At 46.9% G+C, this 17,737-nt stretch overlaps 2 non-coding genes across 2 annotated transcripts; one reads left to right on the forward strand and one right to left on the reverse strand.

Moving 5' to 3' along the window:
* Positions 1 to 3,234: 3,234 nt before the first annotated feature.
* Positions 3,235 to 3,306, reverse strand: trnaw-cca (transfer RNA tryptophan (anticodon CCA)). The gene has a single exon. It is a non-coding gene; the product is annotated as a tRNA-Trp (tRNA).
* A 6,178-nt stretch (positions 3,307 to 9,484) lies between these two features.
* Positions 9,485 to 9,557, forward strand: trnak-cuu (transfer RNA lysine (anticodon CUU)). The gene has a single exon. It is a non-coding gene; the product is annotated as a tRNA-Lys (tRNA).
* Positions 9,558 to 17,737: the final 8,180 nt, after the last annotated feature.

Raw genomic sequence — 17,737 nt, forward strand, 5'->3', positions numbered from 1 at the left:
CTCTCGGTGGTGCAGGTAAACACTCCGTACACCTCATCGTCGCTGGAGTCCGGATGATCGGCCAACTCTTCATCGACTCGGTGAGTACGATTTCTCTTGCATATTCGCTGGAGGTGGCCCTTCATGTTACAGCCTTTGCAAGTATAGTCTTTATAGTGGCACTGGTGGGCCCTGTGATTTCCTCCACAGCGCCAGCATGGGGTTGGCCGGTTGGCCCCATGTGGCGGATTCAGGATTGTGGGACTCGGTGTTCTGTTCTCTCTTCCCTGAGAGAGACTGCTAGCAGCAGCCCTGCCTCTAAAAGGCACCTTTCGGTTCACAGTACTTGCTGGGTTAGAGTCCTGGGGGTGAGACATCCACTTGGAATCGCAGGCCGAGATCATGAACGCCTGGCTCACGTTAATTGCCTTCTGCAGGGTGACCGTGGTGTCCGCAGAGCGCAGTCTGTGGAGAAGGCCCTCGTGACCGATTCCAGTAACAAAGATGTCATTTAGTACTTCGGTGAGGTGATCGCAAAAATCACATGGTGCAGCCAATCGTCTCAGGTCTGCAACATATTTTGCGATTTCCTGGCCTTCGGATCCACCGGTGGGGAGAGAACCGGTGTCTGGCTGTGAGGATGCTCTCTATAGGTTTGAGCTGTTCCTGTATCAGCGTTACGAGCTCCACATATGTTATTGTCTTCTCTGGGACTAGCAGGTCCCTGACAAGGCCATAGACGGTGGGCCCAAAACTGCTGAGCAGGATAGCTCAGCACTTATCAGCCAGCGATGTCGGGTCGTCTCCCCCCACGTCATTCGCAATAAAGAAGTGTTCGAGCCTTTCCACAAAGGCCTCCCAATCTTCCCCATCGGCGAATTGTTCAAGCGTGCCAAGGTTAGCCATTGTCACATGGAAATTCGTATTCTCGTCACCAGTTATTGTGTTTGCAAGCACTCTAGTAATGACTCCACGAGGTCAGGTATTGCACTTGAACTGTGGTGACCTTCGTCCACTTATTGCAGCTCCTGAGTGAGCGTACAGTACTGTGAGCTCCCTTTTATACCTGGTTACCTGTTGTGTACAGGTGACCCCGAGGTCTCCACCAGTTGCACCCTCTGGTGGTACAAGCATAGTGTGTGTACAGTGTGAAGATACATCCAGTGGTCTTATGTAACTGTACATTGAGTGTACAGGATGTATACTTATTTTATACATACACAACAAAGATCATCAGTTAATTAATGGTGCTTTCCCGTCAAAGCAGGATAAAATTTATCAATGATTTAATTTCTGCATTTAGAAAGACATGGGTTAATCACGGATAGTCAGCATGGGTTTGTTCAGGGAAGGTCTTGTCTGAATCACTTGATTGAATTTTTTGAGGAGGTAACCAACAGGATCGATGAGGGCAGTGCGTTTGATGTAGTGTATAAGGATTTTAGCAAAGCTTTCGCCAAGTTCCCACATGGAAGACTGGTCACGAAAGTAAAAGCCCATGGAATCCAGGGCAAAGTGGCAAGTTGGATCCAAAATTGGCTCAGAGGAAGGAAGCAAAGGGTAATGTTTGAAGGGAGTGTTTGGGACTGGAAGGATGTTTCCAGTGGGGTTCCACAGGGCTCAGTGCTAGGTCCCTGTCTTTTAATGGCAACATCAATGATCTAAACTTAAATATAGGAGGTATGATTAAAACGTTTTCAGGTGATACTAATTTAATCCAGAGAAGTGTGAGGCTGTGCATTTGGGGAGGGAAAACAAGGAAAGAAACACACATTAAATGGTTGGACATTGAGAAGTGTGGAAGAACAAAGGGACCTTGGAGTGCATGTCCACAGATCCCTGAAGGTAGCAGGCCAGTTGGATAAGGTGGGTAAGAAGGCGCACGGAATGCTTACCTTTATTGGCTGAGGCATGGGATAGAAGAGCAGGTTGGTTATGCTTGAAATGTATAAAACACTGGTTCGGCCACAGCTGGAGTATTGCATGTAGTTCTGGTCACTGTATTACAGGAATTATGTGATTGTACGAGAGGGTACAGAGGAGATTTACGAGGATGTTGCCAGGCGTGGAGAATTTTAGCTATGAGGACAGTTTGGATCGGCTGGGTTTGTTTTCATTGGAACAGAGGAGGCTGAGGGGAGACAACATTGATATGTAAAAAATTATGAGGGGCCGAGATATAGTGGATAGCAGAGGGGTCAACAACCAGGGGGCATATATTTAAAGTAATTGGTAGAAGGTTTAAAGAGGATTTGAAGGTAAAATTCTTCATGCAGAGGTTTGTGACGGTCAGGAACTCGCTGCCTGAAAGAATGGCGGAGGCAGATACCACATGTAAAAAGTATTTGGATGTGCACCTGAAGTGCCGTAACCTGCAGGGTTATGGACCCAGAGCTGGAAAGTGGGATGAATCTGGATTGCCTCTTGTTGGCCGGGGTGGAAGTGATGGGTCAAAATGCCCTCCTTATGTGCTGCAAACTTCTATCATTCTATAATTCTATGAAAAATGTAAATGTCCAATGTTGGTGTCGAAACCACGACCCTGAGATTAAAAGTCTTATATTTCACTGACTGAGCTCGCCAGGCTTCTGCCAAACATACCGTTCTCTCACTGATTGCAGACAGTCGCCTGTTGGCTCCGCCCCAGATGTTTAAACTTGCTGTCGAGAAACTGCCAGGATCTTCTTGAATGGTGGACCAGGCTCGAGGGGCCGAATGGCCTATTCCGGCCCCTAATTCTTACATGCTTATCATCTTATGAACTTTTCACAGGAGAACAAACTCGCCCCTGAGCATGCATGAGGAGAAAGCTACAGAAAATATTCCCGCCTGGTGAGCTTTCGCATGTGAGGCGAACGTGTTAACCGCGACACTGCGGAAACATCTCCACTTTCAGCACCAGGTCAGACGGAAATGTTAAGCGAGCAGGTGAACTGCTGAATCCCAGTTTTAAGGAGTTGGTCGTGCTGTCAAACAATGAGTTTCGCTTTATTATTAAAAACAAGAAATGTCCGAAGTTGAATTCAAACCCACACCTCCAGAGAAAACTGCGATCTAATCACAGCACCTGAGACCGCTCGGTGGTGTGTGTGGCCACCTGCAAGTTGATTTTGAACTTTTGTGTCCTGGCACATGAATTAAATGAGGGCAGCAGGCGTATCTCTGCCTGACACTGGGGAAACAATGAGACAGACCTTGGAACAAGGGTCTGGTTATTGCCAAACAGCAAAGAAAATATTAATTCTGAAAGAACAGTGACCCCGACGTGATTTGAACACGCAACCTTCTGATCTGGAGTCAGACGCGCTGCCGTTGTGCCACGAGGCCTACACAATGATTGTGAGATGTTCCTCTATATGAAGCTTTCACAACACAAGGGGCTTCAAAATCCCCGCCCATTCCCACCGGGTGTCAGAAGCAACGCTCACCTGCCAGTCACCGTATGTTTTTTTCTTCAACTTTTGTGTTGCGTTCATGGAAAAGCATCATTAATTAACACGTCACCTTCTTTTGCACAATGAAAGAAATGCTAACTGAGGGACAGTCGATACTTCAATCATTTGTCCTGTGCTTTGCGGAGCGGGCAGGGAAGTGGACCTGAGTCCATGATCACATCGGCCATGATCGTATTAAATGGCGGAGCAGGCTCGAGGGGCATATGATCGACTCCTGCTCCTATTTGTTTTGTTCATCTGTTTTTCAGCATGTTAACCCATTTTACACACTGTATTGCCGATGTCACCAGGAATCTGTGGCAACTTTTGTCAAATTTAACAGCACCGGTTATTCCTTCCGTGCAGAGAAATTAGAATCAGCAGCGAAGATAAAATCCCATGGTGATCATTTTCAGATTCAACGCAGTAGGGTTTCAAATAAAGTGAAAGAATTTTACAGTGAAAAGATTTGGAAGTGTTACTTGTATTTGTGTCTTTAATTAAACTTTGTGGCGTCTGAGTCCCGTTCATGCCTCTGCTGAATAAGAAAGGAGGGTTTGACGTTGACCAGACTGCACTGACCCTGATATTTGTGAACTCATCCTTTGTATTCAGTGGTTTCTCGCCCTTTGATGGGCTGCAGTGTGGCGGATATCACGTTGGCCTCACACACGAAAGGTCCCCGGTGGATCCGTTTTCTCTCACTGAAAGTTATCTATTTATTGGTTAAATAAAGAGCAATTCAGGAATAAGGGAGCCTTTCTACCAGGTGAATAAATAGCAAATAAAAAAAGCAAATGCTGGAAATCTCAGCAGGTCAGGCAGCATTTTCCAGGAGACTAAACTCTCCTCCGATTGTTCCCTTGTAGCAAGTTTAAACATAATGTTTCTACCCAGAATCAAACCGGGTACTTTTCACGCATAAAGCAAATGTGATAACCACTACACTACAGAAACCTCTGGCACAACAGCCCCAACAGAGGGGAGCTGACCAGTGAGCTCCCTCTGTGCTGATCGGGAATGTGTTGGCTCACCTTAAACAACTTCTGTCCCACACTGAAAGTTCTCAATCCTTCTCCTCCGCTCCCTTTACAGAAATGTCACGGATCACCCAGCCACCGTGTTCACTTCCACATCCTCACAGTGGGGGACAGAGGCTCCTACCGTCTCCCCGCGATCAGCGAACTCGCCCAGTTTACTAAATTAAACCCCGAACACGTGCCCAGCAAAGGAGAAGCCAGATAGTCTGTAAGCTCGGTCTATCGCAGAAAGTATTGGTATTCATGGTGATTACAGCAATCATTAATCGTCTCACAGACCTCAATTATTTTTATGCGATGAATTGATCGAGAATTGAAACCAGTTTAGTGCGCCGGATCTTAATCCCTCGAACACCAGGGAACAGTTATGAGACATATAGATATATTTATATATATTTATATATGAACCTGAATATCAACGGCTCGCTGCCTCGACCTAATGGCGCAACGGTAATGCGTCTATCTTTGAGTGAGAGAAATTGTTCCACAGTGACACCCATTTCATCTTTTGTTCCCTTTAAAACACTAGAAACTGAGACAGGGGGAATAAATAGAGAAATAAAAGCACAGGGATACAGACAAGAGGAAGAGAGAAGGGGAAAGATACTGTCCCCACCCATAACTAATGCAGAAACCCCTCTACTGCGCTCGGGGTGGCCACCCACAGCCTGGATACACTAACGGGAGAACACCAGCGGCAGGTCGGGGCCATAAAAGGAAAGGCGAGCGGCCCTGGGAGCAGCTTGGAGGTCCCGGGAGACCAACCCAGGGAGCAGCGCGAGCTGGTGCAGGAGGGTGGCGGCAGCGAAGTGTGACGTCATCAAGGTCCAGGTCGGTGATTGGAGCGTGGGCAGACACAGCAGGAGCGGCGAGATCGGGGCGAAGGAGCGGTGAGAGACTGTGGAGGGATGTGATCGGGGCCCAGCGGAGGCATGAGTTTGGGTCCAGGGGCCCAGGGTTAGCACGGGCCAGCCCACACTGCGATATGTGTGCACTAGGTCCGTGCAGCAGAGCTGGTCCCCTGTCGTCTTCCTTAACCCTTGTCACTGGACCAAGACCTCGCTCTGTCAAGCCCGTGTGATGGCTGGGGTGCAACGGCCACCACACGTTTAAAAAATCCACGTACAGGCATCTTTCACCCTTTGGGATGTCGTTCGGGTCATTTATTGAAACGCCTGTGAACTCATCCTTTTTCGGCGTGGAAGCAAGTCATCCTCGTTTCGAGGGACCGCCTATGATGATGATGATGATGGATACATTAACGTCCCAACAGCTCATTGACTGCAGGAGTGGGACTGTGCGGCGCTTCAGAAGACATGTCGAAAAGGCAAAGTTACTGATTCCGTCTCATGTGCTCCTCCGATCAAGAACAGCAACACACACTAAAAATGCTTCAATAATGGTTACATCTTATCTCCACATTTGCTAAGCAGGTGGTTTGTTGGTCTAGGGGTATGATTCTTGCTTTGTGGTTGTTACGTGAAATTTGCAGAAAGATCCTGGCTTCAAATCCCAGACCAGCCTTGAGATTGCATTGAAATTTTGCAAAGAAGGACTAGGATTTATGCAGCGTCTGTCAGTAACTCATGACGCCTCAAAGCGCTGTGCAGCCGTTCAGTACCTTTGAAATGTTGTCATGTGAGGAAAGATGTGCCCAAATCACTTCACACGCACCTCAACTCTTTGCAAATGAGTTCATAGAATCAAAGAAGTTTGCAGCACAGAAGGAGGCCATTTCGGTCCATCGTGTCTGCGCCGGCCAACCAGAGGCTCTCCAGCCTAATCCCACTTTCCAGCTCTAGGTCCATAACCCTGCAGGTTACAGCACTTCAGGTGCACATCCAAGCACTTTTTAAATGTGGTGAGGATTTCTGCCTCTACCACCCTTTCAGACAATGAGTTCCAGACCCCCACAACCCTCTGCGTGAAGGAATATCCCCTCTAAACTTTCGACCAATTACTTTAAATTTATGCCTCCTTGTTGTTGACCCCTCTGCTAAGTGAAATAGGTCCTTTCTATCCACTAAATCTTGGACCCTCATTATTTTATACACCTCAATGAGGTCTCCCCTCAGTCTCTGTTCCATGGAAAACAAATCCAGCCTTTCTAATCTGTCCTCATGGCGAAGATTCTCCACTCCCGGCAACATCCTCGTAAATCTCCTCTGCACCATCTTCAGTGCAATCATGTCCTTCCTGTAATATGGCGACCAGAACTGCACGCAGTACTCTAGCTGTGACCTAACCTGCCCCACCGACCCCATCTCTGGTATTTGATGCCTCGGTTAATAAAGGCAATCATTCCATATTTCTTCTCAACCACCTTAGCTACCTGGCCTGCTACTTTCAGGGATCTGTGGACATGCACTCGCTGGAGTCTAGGGAGGACCCAGCAGATTGGAAAACTGCAAATGTAATGCCCCTATTTAAAAAAGGAGGCAGACAAAAAGCAGGAAACTATAGACCAGTTCGCCGAACATCTGTGGTTGGGCAAATGTTGGAATCCATTATTAAAGAAGCAGTAGCAGGACAGAGAAACATCGAAACATAGAAAATAGATGCAGGAGTAGGCCATTCGGCCCTTCGAGCCTGCATCACCATTCAATAAGATCATGGATGATCATTCAGCTCAGTACCCCTTTCCTGCTTTCTCTCCATACCCCTTGATCCCTTTAGCTATAAGGGCCACATCCAACTCCCTCTTGAATATATCTAACAAACTGGCATCAACAACTCTGCGACAGAGAATTCCACAGGTTAACAACTCTCTGAGTGAAGAAGTTTCTCCTCATCTCACCAGGGCCCTGTACAATTGTAGCAAGACTTCCTTACTCTTGTACTGTGGGCTATATATTAGGTACTATGGGCCGAGTGCCCTGTTTTTTGCTGATTCGATGGTTGTATAAAAAGTTATTAAAATTTGACAGTTGCTCGGCAAACATATTTGTATTTCCTTCAGTGTACTCCTTACTCTTTAAGAGCTAGATTTTCCTCAAGCAGTATTGTCGGCGCACTGACCTCAAGCGCACCGACTTTGCCACTGGAAATGGCGCGGGGAAAAACTCGCCCCATCCTGGCCGCTGTGTACAGCCCCCGGAGTCCTGGCATGGTGTCGATGGTGAAGTGGGGGGTCGAGCCAAATGCCTGCGCCGAAAACACTGCCGGCACCTTCGCGCATGGGCAGTAGGGAGAGAAAACTTGGCACTCTGCAATTTTTAAACAGTGTCAAACCCGATGAAAAGCACAGCAGCTTCTCAGCTTCTCCGTTCGCTCGGCGGGCTCTCCCCCCGTCCCTCCCCGATAAAACGCACAGCTCCAGCAGCTGCAACTTCTCCGGTCCACAAGCTCACACTTCTCCGGTGTGTCGTCCCTCCCCTATCCCAGGGATACAGGGACCCAGTGTAATGGAGCCAAGTTTGCTGATGGTACAAAGATGGGTGGGAAAATAAATTGTGATGCAGCAAAGAAAATCTCAATTCCGGAAGAACAATATGGAAAAGTACAGTGACCCCGACGTGATATAAACACGCAGCCTTCTGATCTGGAGTCAGACACACGACCGTTACACCACGAGGTCTACAGTGCAGAGTGCCCATGTTTGTATACATGAAGGTTCCTGAAACACAGTTTCATTTACCCTGCATTGGTGCAATGAAAGGGCTTTAAAATCCCCGGCCACTCCCACCGTGGGTCAGATAGCATCAGAAGCAGTGCCCACCTGTCACTCACCCTCTCACGCCCGTTTTCATCACCTGCTGCCCGCGGACTGCAGCAAATCCAGTTCGTCATCATCATAGGCAGTCCCTCGAAGCGAGGATTACTTGCTTCCACGCCAAAAAAGGATGAGTTCACAGGTGTTTCAATGATGGACCTAATATTCCAGGTCCCGAACTGCATGTTGAAGGGTGGAAGATGCCTGTGCGTGGATTTTTTTAACGTGTGGTGGCCGTTGCACCCCAGCCATCACACGGGCTTGACAGAGCGAGGTCTTGGTCCAGTGGCAAGGGTTATCCAAGACGACTGGAGACCAGCTCTGCTGCACGGACCCAGTGCCCACACATATCGCAGTGTGGGCTGGCCCGTGCTGCCGCTGGACCCCTGGCCCTGAACTCACGCCGCCCCTGGGCCGCGATCACATCCCTCCACAGTCTCTCGCTGCTCCTGCTAGACCTGCCAACGCTCCAATCACCGACCTGGACTTTCATGACGTCACTCTTCGCTGCCGTCGCCCTCATTCACCAGCTCGCGCTGTACCTTGCCGTGGTACACCACCACGCTGCTCCCAGGCCGCCGCTCACCGCTCCTTTTATGGCCCCGACCTGCCGCTGGTGTTCTCACGCAGGTCGGGGCCTCCACGCTGCTCCCAGCAAATCCAGTTACACCCCGTGTCACCGCACAATTCTCAGCTGTGATTGTAAGCTGACTATATTTAAAGCTATCGCAGAGGCTGCAAGCAGTGTTCCCTGGTAGTCTAGTGGTTAGTATTTGGTGTTCTCACTGCCATGGTCTGGGTTTGATTCCTGGTTAGGGAAAGCATTTTTACAGAGCAAGCTGACAAATATAATTCAAGTCTGTGAAATACTGAATAATTGTTTCAATCATCATTAATCCATCCATCAGTGTTGCACACTGAAGGAAATACAAATATGTTTGCCGAGTGACTGTCGAATTTTAATAACTTTTTATACAACCGTAGAATCAGCAGAAAATCAGGATATTCGGACCATAGCATCTAATATTCCGCCCATCGTGCAAGAGTAAGGAAATCTTGCTCCAATTGTGCAGGGCCCTGGTGAGACCACACCTCGAGTACTGCGCACAGTTTTGGTCTCCTTACCTGAGGAAGGATACACTTGCCTTGGAGGTGGTACAACGGAGGTTCAACAGATTGATTCCTGGGATGAGAGGACTGTCCTATGGTGAGAGATTGTGTAGAACATGCCGATACTCTCTGGAGTTTCGAAGAATGAGAGGTGATCTCATTAAAACGGACAATATTCTGAAGGGGATTGACAGAGTAAACGTTGAGAAGCCCGGCTAGCTCAGTCGGTAGAGCATGAGACTCTTAATCTCAGGGTCGTGGGTTCGAGCCCCACGTTGGGCGATTACTTTTCATTAAACTTTTATGTTGCTTTCGTGGGTAAATATCATTAATGAACCCATGATCTTCTTTTGCACAATGATAAAAATGCGAACTGAGGGAGAATTGATAATTTAATCAAATATTGAAAGCAGCGCCTCAGACCGCTCGGCCGTCCTTACTGTTAGATGTTCCAGATACAAGTTATTACTCTGGAAAGTTTCAGACCGGGCGCTTGTTCAGGGCTGCTGGAAGGCCCAGTGACCGGGATAACCTCTCCCCCGGGGTTTTCCTGAGCCTGTGCTCGGTGTACGGGGAGCTTTGGCATGGGTCCGAGGTAGCTTGTATCCCAGGGATGGACAATAACCCTCTGAGCTCTGGAACTAGGGAAAAGCGCATAATTAATGAGTTGTTTGTGGTTTCAAATGCAGCTTAGATCTGCTGGTGTAAACCAATCGCATTGTTTCACAGAATGAATGAAATGCTGACAGGGACAGTCAAAACTTCAAAAAGTGAACTTTAATAACTCATGAAACTTTAATCCTTGATGAAGTTTTATCCCCGATCTGATTTTACACAAACTGTATTGGAGGAGACTGGTTTTAAATGTGCATTGCTCATTCAACAATGTATCCAAAACAGTTTTTATTGCAGACAAGTTTTTGTTTGATAAATAATGTTTCTGCACAGGCTTGAACCGGGAACTTTTCAAGTGTGAAGGAAATGTGATAACCTCCACACGACAGAAATTGCTGCTTAGCTCAGTGCCCAGAGAGAAGTGTTCAGGAACAAGCTGAAATGCCCAATCCCTCTCTCTGCAAAAAGTTCCTTTCACAAACATTTCTCTGACCAGAACGGCACCAAACAACAATGTCCTCCTTTCAAAGTCATTAAACTCCCCAATTTCCACGTCTGCAATTTTAAGGACAAGGACTGAAAGCGCTTTGCGATCAGAAAATTGCAGGAAACCCTTTGCGGTTAATGACAGGGCTTTTGATGGTTGATTTCTTTTCACATCTTGTGTTATGTATTTTACCCTTGACAACCTGTGCACACCACCACCAGAGGGCCTACCTGTCGGAGTCCCAAGGGATCCCAGTATCCCTTGGGAGCACGGTATGTAAGCAGGCCACCCATGAGGTACCTGTACTCTGCAGACTTATTAAAGGAGCAAAGGTCACACTTACTCAGTGTTCACAATACTAAGTTTCATCCTTTATTATGAGGATATCAATTAGCGACGAGACAATGAACAACCACGCAAAAATGCAAGGAACAGTTGGTATCCTGGAGAAGTTCTCAGAAGTGGACGATTGCGAAGCCTTTGTGGAGATACTCGACCAATACTTCGTGGCCAACGAGCTGGAAGGCGACGAGAACGCTGCCAAATGAAGGGCGATCATCCTTACCGTCTGTGGGGCACCAACCTATGGCCTCATGAAGAATCTTCTAGCTCTGGTGACACCAACAACTAAATCCTATGAAGAATTGTGTAAGCTGGTCTGCGAGCATCTAAATCCTAAAGAAAGCGATCTGATGGCGAGGTATCGGTTCTACACGTGCCAACGGTCGGAGGGCCAGGAAGTAGCGAGCTATGTCGCCAAATTAAGGTGCCTCGCAGGACATTGCGAATTTGAGGGATTCCTAGAACAAATGCTGAGAGACATTTTCATGCTAGGCATTGGCCATGAGATAATTCTTCGCAAACTGTTGACTCTCAGAATCTGAGCAAAGCCATAACGATCGGTCAGACAATTTCCACCAGTTCCTTTAAACCCAGTAACGTAATTTATTTCTCGTGGACTGGATGGAGGACCATGGTCCATGTAAAAAATTGTTATCGTTTTCCATTAACTAAATGTTCATAAAAGTATTGGAGTGGGAACTCACTGGATAACAGCACAGCTGGCAATGTTTGCGGAATATATTCGTGCAGCCAAAACGCACAATGACAACCTGGAACTGTGCGGCACTGAATCCTCGGGGAAAACAGTTAAAAGCTTCGTTCCTGGGTGGGCTCAAACCACCAACCGCTCGATTAACAGCTGAATGCGCTAACCCATTGCGCCACAGAGACTAACTTAAATGTAAACTGCAAGACATCCCAAACCAGGGTGTCAGTCAGTTAAAGCTTCAGATTGCTCCGACCGGGATGGAACTTGTCTACTCTCAGTTGTACTTTTCCCAAATAAAGGGAGGGACATTCATTGTGGATGCATGGAAGCAGTCTGGTCCCGCACACTGCAGACACTTCCATGTCACCACGAACCAGCTCTCCCACAACTGGTGTGATCTACCTTCCAGCCTTCCGGTGCCTTTTCTGTGACAAAGTATACTGATTGTCCCAAAGCCAGTCGTCGGTTTTAATTACTTTTCACCTCCTGACTGCAAATATTCCTGTGATTAAACCTGAACAAAAGGATTACAGAGACAGTTGGATTCATCATTTCTTTGCTTGGTGAAATTTCAAAAATTGAAAGTGACGCACATCAACCCCAAACCTAGTCACCTACTCGCGAACTGCGACACGCTGCTCCCGTGAGATGGAAGCCCAGTTGCTGTTTTAAGCTTGAATACAGGTACAAGCAGAACTCATTCAAAGATAGTCCAAGTCCCTGATTATTTGCACCGAACTCCTTCGCAAAGAGTTGAGGTTCGTGTGGGGTGATTTGGGCACATCTTTCCCCACACTACAACACTTCAAACATAACTCAACGACTGTAAAGCGCTTTAAGGCATCATGAGTTCCTGAAAGGTGTTGCAGAAATGCAAGTCCTTCTTTGCAAAAGTTCGATGTAATTTCAAAATTCACGGCAGAATAATGGGCTCGGCCGGGATCTCTCGCAAATTTCAATTAACAAGCCAGAAACGAGAATCATACCCCTTGACCAACAAGCTAACTTTTTGACAAACGTTGAGATAAGGTGTAACTTTTAAAAAAGCATTTTTTGTGTGTAGCTATTCTTGGCAGAAGGAGCACATGAGATCGATTCAGTGACTTTGCTTTTTCGACCTGTCTTCTGAAGCGCCGCACGGTCCCACTCCGACAGTCAATGAGCTGTTGGGACGTTAGTGTATCCAGTCTGTGGGTGGCCACCCCGAGCGCAGCAGAGGGGTTTCTGCATCAGTTCTGGGTTGGGACAGTATTTCCCCTTCTCTCTTCCTCTTGTCTGTATCGTTGAGCTTTGGTTTCTCTATTTATTCCCCTGTCTCAGTTTCTAGTGTTTAAAAGGGAACAAAAGATGAAATGGGTGTCACTGTGGAACAATTTCTCTCGCTCAAAGTTAGATGCACGACCGTCGCGCGATGAGGTCTTGGCAGCGAGCCGTTGATATTCAGGTCCATAAATAAATATATATTTTTATATTTATACAAATTATCGAAGCTGTTCTCTGGTCAAGTGGTTAAGATCTCGAGCATTAAACTTCTTTCCATTCTCAATCAGTTCATCGCAGAAAAATAATTATGGTGTGTGAGAGGATTAATGATTGCTGTAATCGCCGTTAATAACCTCACTACTATCTGTTACAGAACGAGCTTACACACTCTCCCGCTTCTCCTACCCTTTGCCGGGCACGTGTTCTGGGTTTAATTTTACAAACTGGGCGAGTTCGCTAATCGCGGGGAGACGGTAGGAGCCTCTGTGGCCCCACTGTGAGGATGTGGAAGTGAACACGGTGGCTGGGTGATCCATGACATTTCTGTGAAGGCAGCGGAGGAGAAGGATTGAGAGCTTTGAGTGTGGGACATAAGTTGTTTAAGGTGAGCCAGCACATTCCCGATCAGCACAGAGGGAGCTCACTGGTCAGCTCCCCTCTGTTGGGGCTGCTTTGCCAGAGGTTTCCGTAGTGTAGTGGTTGTCACGTTTGCTCTATACGTGTAAGGTCCCTGGTTCGATCCCAAGTGGGAGCATTATGTTTAAACTTGCTGTGGAAGAACAATGGGAGGCGAGGTTAATCTCCTGGCAAATGCTGCCTGACCTGCTGAGATTTCCAGCATTTGCTGTATTTATTGATTAAAGTATCAACTCACCCTCAGTTAGCATTTCTTTCATTGTGCAAAAGAAGGTGATGGGTTAACTAATGATGCTATCCCGTGAAAGCAACACAAAAGTTTAACAAATAAACATATGGTGACTGGCAGGTGAGCGCAGCTTCTGACAGGGGATTTTAAAGTGGATTTTAAAGCCCCTTTTATTGCAGAACCTTCATATTGACGAACATCTCAGACTCAGTGTTTAGGTCTCGTGGTGCAGCGGTGGTGTGTCTGCCTCTTGATCAGAAAGTTGCATGTTTAAATCATGTTGAGGTCCCTGTCCTTTTGGGTAATTCCAGAATTAATATTTTCTTTGCTGTTTCGCAATAACCAGACCCTTGCTCCAAGGTCTGTCTCACCGTTTCCCCGGTGTCAGGCAGAGATACGCCTGCTGTCCTCATTTACTTCATGTGACAGGACACAAAAGTTCAAAATCAAACTGCAGGTGGCCACACATAATATTGAGCAGTCAGGATGGCCGAGCGGTCTAAGTTGCTGCATTCAGGTTGCAGTCTGCTTTGAAAGTGTGGGTTCCGTAGTGTAGTGGTCATCACATTCGCTTAACACGCAAAAGGTTCCTGTTTCAAAACCAGCTGAAAACGTGCTCAATTAAATATGAGAAGCATTGAATAATGTGCATTTCTGGTTCAGTATTGACAAAGCACAATGTATCCCAGTCCTGCTATATTTGTTGAATACTCTGTACAGTTCGGTACACATTCAAACTCGACAGTTTCCAGCCCTGACGGTGCAGAAAACCCCTCTCAAATCTGCACATTCCAGCTGCTTTCAGTTGAGTTGTGAGAGATTATTGACGGATCGTGCAGCTGTGAAAAGGAATGATGTGTGAGAGGGGTCATCAAACGAGGCCATGTGGGTTGAATTGAAGAACAAAAAAGGGGCGATCACACTACTGGGAGTGCACTGTAGACCCTCAGGAAGTTAGAGGGAGATAGAAGAACAAGTATATGGGCAGAATGTTGAGAAGTGCAAAACCTATCGAGCTGTAAAAGTGGAGGATTTTAACTACCCGAATATGAACTGGGAAAATGATAGTGTGAATGGTACAGATGGTGGAGAATTCCTAAAATGCATTCAGGAGAACTTCTTTATCCAGTATGTAACACGCCCATCAAGGGAGGAGCGGTTCTGGACTGGGTCTTGTGATCGAAGAGGGGCAGGTAGAAGGGGTATCAGTGGGAGAGCATTTTGGTGCGAGTGATCACACTCAGTAAGGTTTAGGGTAGTTATAGAAAAGGACAAAGGGGAACAGGAATAAAAGTTCTCAATTGGGGTAAAGCCAATTTTGCTGAGCTGAGATGGAATTTGGACAAAGTGGACTGAGAACGGCTACTTGCTGGTAAATCAGTGTCAGAGCAGTGGGAGGCATTCAAGGAGGAGATCCTGAGGGTACAGAGCAAGTACGTTCCCTTAAAACAAAGGTGGGACTAACAAATCTAGAGCTCCTGGGATGTCAGGGGACATACAGGGAAAGTTAACGAAAAAAAGGAAAGCTTATGACAGATACGGATAACTCAATACTGCAGAAACTCTAGAGGTGCAGAGGTGCAATTAAAAAATATATCAGGAAAGCAAAGAGAGAGCATGAGAGAATGTTGGCAATTAAATCTGGGAAAACCCAAAGATGTTTTACAAATACATTAAGAGCACGCTGATAACAAGATAAAGAGTGGGGCCTATTAGAGTCCATAAAGGGAATCTGTACGCGGAGGCGGAAGACGTGGGTAGGATTCTTTATGAATACTTTGCATCTGATTTCACAAAAGAGAGGGGCAATGTGGTCTTTGCAATGAGGGTGGAGAAGTGTGAAATATTAGATGAAATAAAGAGAGTGAGAGAGGAAGTAGTGGTGGCTTAGCAGCTTTGAAAGTGGATAAATCCCCAGGCCCGGATGAAATGTATCCCAGGCTGATAAGAGCAGCAAAAGAGGAAATAGCAGAGGCTCTGACGACCATTGTCCAATCCTCACTGGCTACAGGTGCGGGGCCAGAGGATTGGAGCACTGCTAACGTTGTACCTTTGTTTAAAAAGGGAGAAAGGGATTGAGGAAATACAGGCTGGCCAGCCGAACCTTTTACAATTATTTGTAAAAATCCTGAGGGACAGGATAAATCTTCATTTGGAAAGAAATGGATTAATCAAGGATAGTCAACATGAATTTGTCAAGGAAAGGTCGTGTATGACTAAGTTCATTGCATTTTTCGAGGAGGTAACCAGGAGGGTTGAATAGGGCAGTGGTATGATATAATGTATATGCACTTTAGCAAAGCTTTTGATAAGGTCGCACTTGGCAGACTGCTTACGAATGTAAAAGCCCATGGGATTCAAGGGCAAAGTGGAAGTTGGGTCCAAAATTTGTTCAGAGGCAGGAATCAAAGCGTAATGGTTGATTTTGTGATCCAGTGGGGTTCCGCAGGGCTCAGTGCTGGGTCCCTTGCTTTTTGTGGTATGCATCAATGACTTGGACTGAAATGTTGAGGGTATGAGTAAGAAGTTTTAAGATGACACTAAAATAGGCTGAGTGGTTGATAATGAAGAAGAAAGTGGCGGACTACAGGAAGATATCAATGGATATCTCAAGGCGCTTTGCAGCCAATGAAGTACTTTTTGAAGTGCGGTCACTCTTGTAGTGTGGGAGACACAGCCGCCAATTTGCACACGGCAGGCTCCTATAGGCAGCCGTGTGATGATGACCAGATCATCTGTCTTTGTGATGTTGATTGAGGGATAAATATTGACCAGGACACGAATCCTGGCCACATTGATCCTCCCACCACTTCACACTGTTCTCCGAGGGACCAGCGCGATGATACTAAAACAACAAGCGAAGTTGGTAAGCTATCCATGCAGTCCATCGGAATCCAGCCACACCACCTTATACCATGGGTAACATCTCTCCATGGATTCTGGAATCTGGATCAACAAACCATAATCACATCTTAGAAGGAATTCCGGGAGGTGCTTCAAGCTTTATTACATATATGTTAACAGTTTTAAGGTATTTAAACAAATGCCGATGTTTTTGAAATGGGCGTCTGGGTGACGTCATCAAAACGCTGGTCGTCATTTTGGAGCGTGAGCAGGAACATCGGCAGGGCCCAGGTACAGAGGAGTGGGAAGGTCGGGACGGATGAGCGGTGAGTGTATGTGGCGAGATGCGTTGAATGTTTATGGTGGAGGAGCGGCGACAGATCGTGGAGGAGGTGCGCCAGATGAGGGGACGGGGCCCAGAAGAGCCGAGGGCCCAGGGGCAGCACGGGCCCAGCCCACACTGCGATATTTGTGGGCACTGGGTCCGTGCAGCAGAGCTGGTCTCCTGTCGTCTTGGTTAACCCTTTCCACTGGACCAAGACCCAGCTCTGTCAAGCCCATGTGGTGGCAGGTGTGCAACGGTCACCCCACGTTAAAAAAATCCACACAAAGGGATCTTCCATCCCCTCAATTGGATTCAGGACTGGAACATCGGGTCCTTCATCGAAACTCCTGTGAACTCATGGAAGCAAATCATCCTCGATCGAGGGACCGCCTATGATGATGATGATCAATGTACTGGTCAGTTGGGCAGAACTGTGGCAAATGGAATTCAATCCGGATAAGTGTGAGGTAATGCATTTGGGGAGGTTTAACAAGGCAAGGGAATATACATTAAATGGTACGACACTGAAAAGTTTAGAGGAACAAAGGGACCTTGGATTGCAGGTCCACAGATCCCTGAAGGTAGCAGGCCAGGTAGTTAATGTGGTTAAGAAGGCATATGGAATACTTGCCTTTGTTAGTCAAGGCATGGAATACAAGAGCAAGGAGGTTATGCTTGAACTGTACAAAACACTGGCTACACCACAGCTGGAGTACTGCGTGCAGTTCTGGTCACCACATTACAGGAAAGATGTGATTTCCCTGGAAAGGGTGCAGAGGAGATTTACTAGAATGTTGCCTGGTCTGGAGAATTTTGTCAATGAGGATAGTTTGGAGATGCTGAATCTGTTTTCTTTGTAACAGAGGCATCTGAGCGGAGACCTGATTGAGGTGTATAAAATTGAGGGGCCTGGATAGAATGGATCGGAAGATCCTGTTTCCCTTGGCAGAGGGGTCAACAACCAGGGGGCGAAGAATTAAAGTAATTGGGGAGGTTTAGAGGAGATATGAGG

The sequence above is a fragment of the Pristiophorus japonicus genome, unplaced genomic scaffold (assembly GCF_044704955.1).
Source record: "Pristiophorus japonicus isolate sPriJap1 unplaced genomic scaffold, sPriJap1.hap1 HAP1_SCAFFOLD_52, whole genome shotgun sequence".
Taxonomy (NCBI): Eukaryota; Metazoa; Chordata; class Chondrichthyes; family Pristiophoridae; genus Pristiophorus; species Pristiophorus japonicus.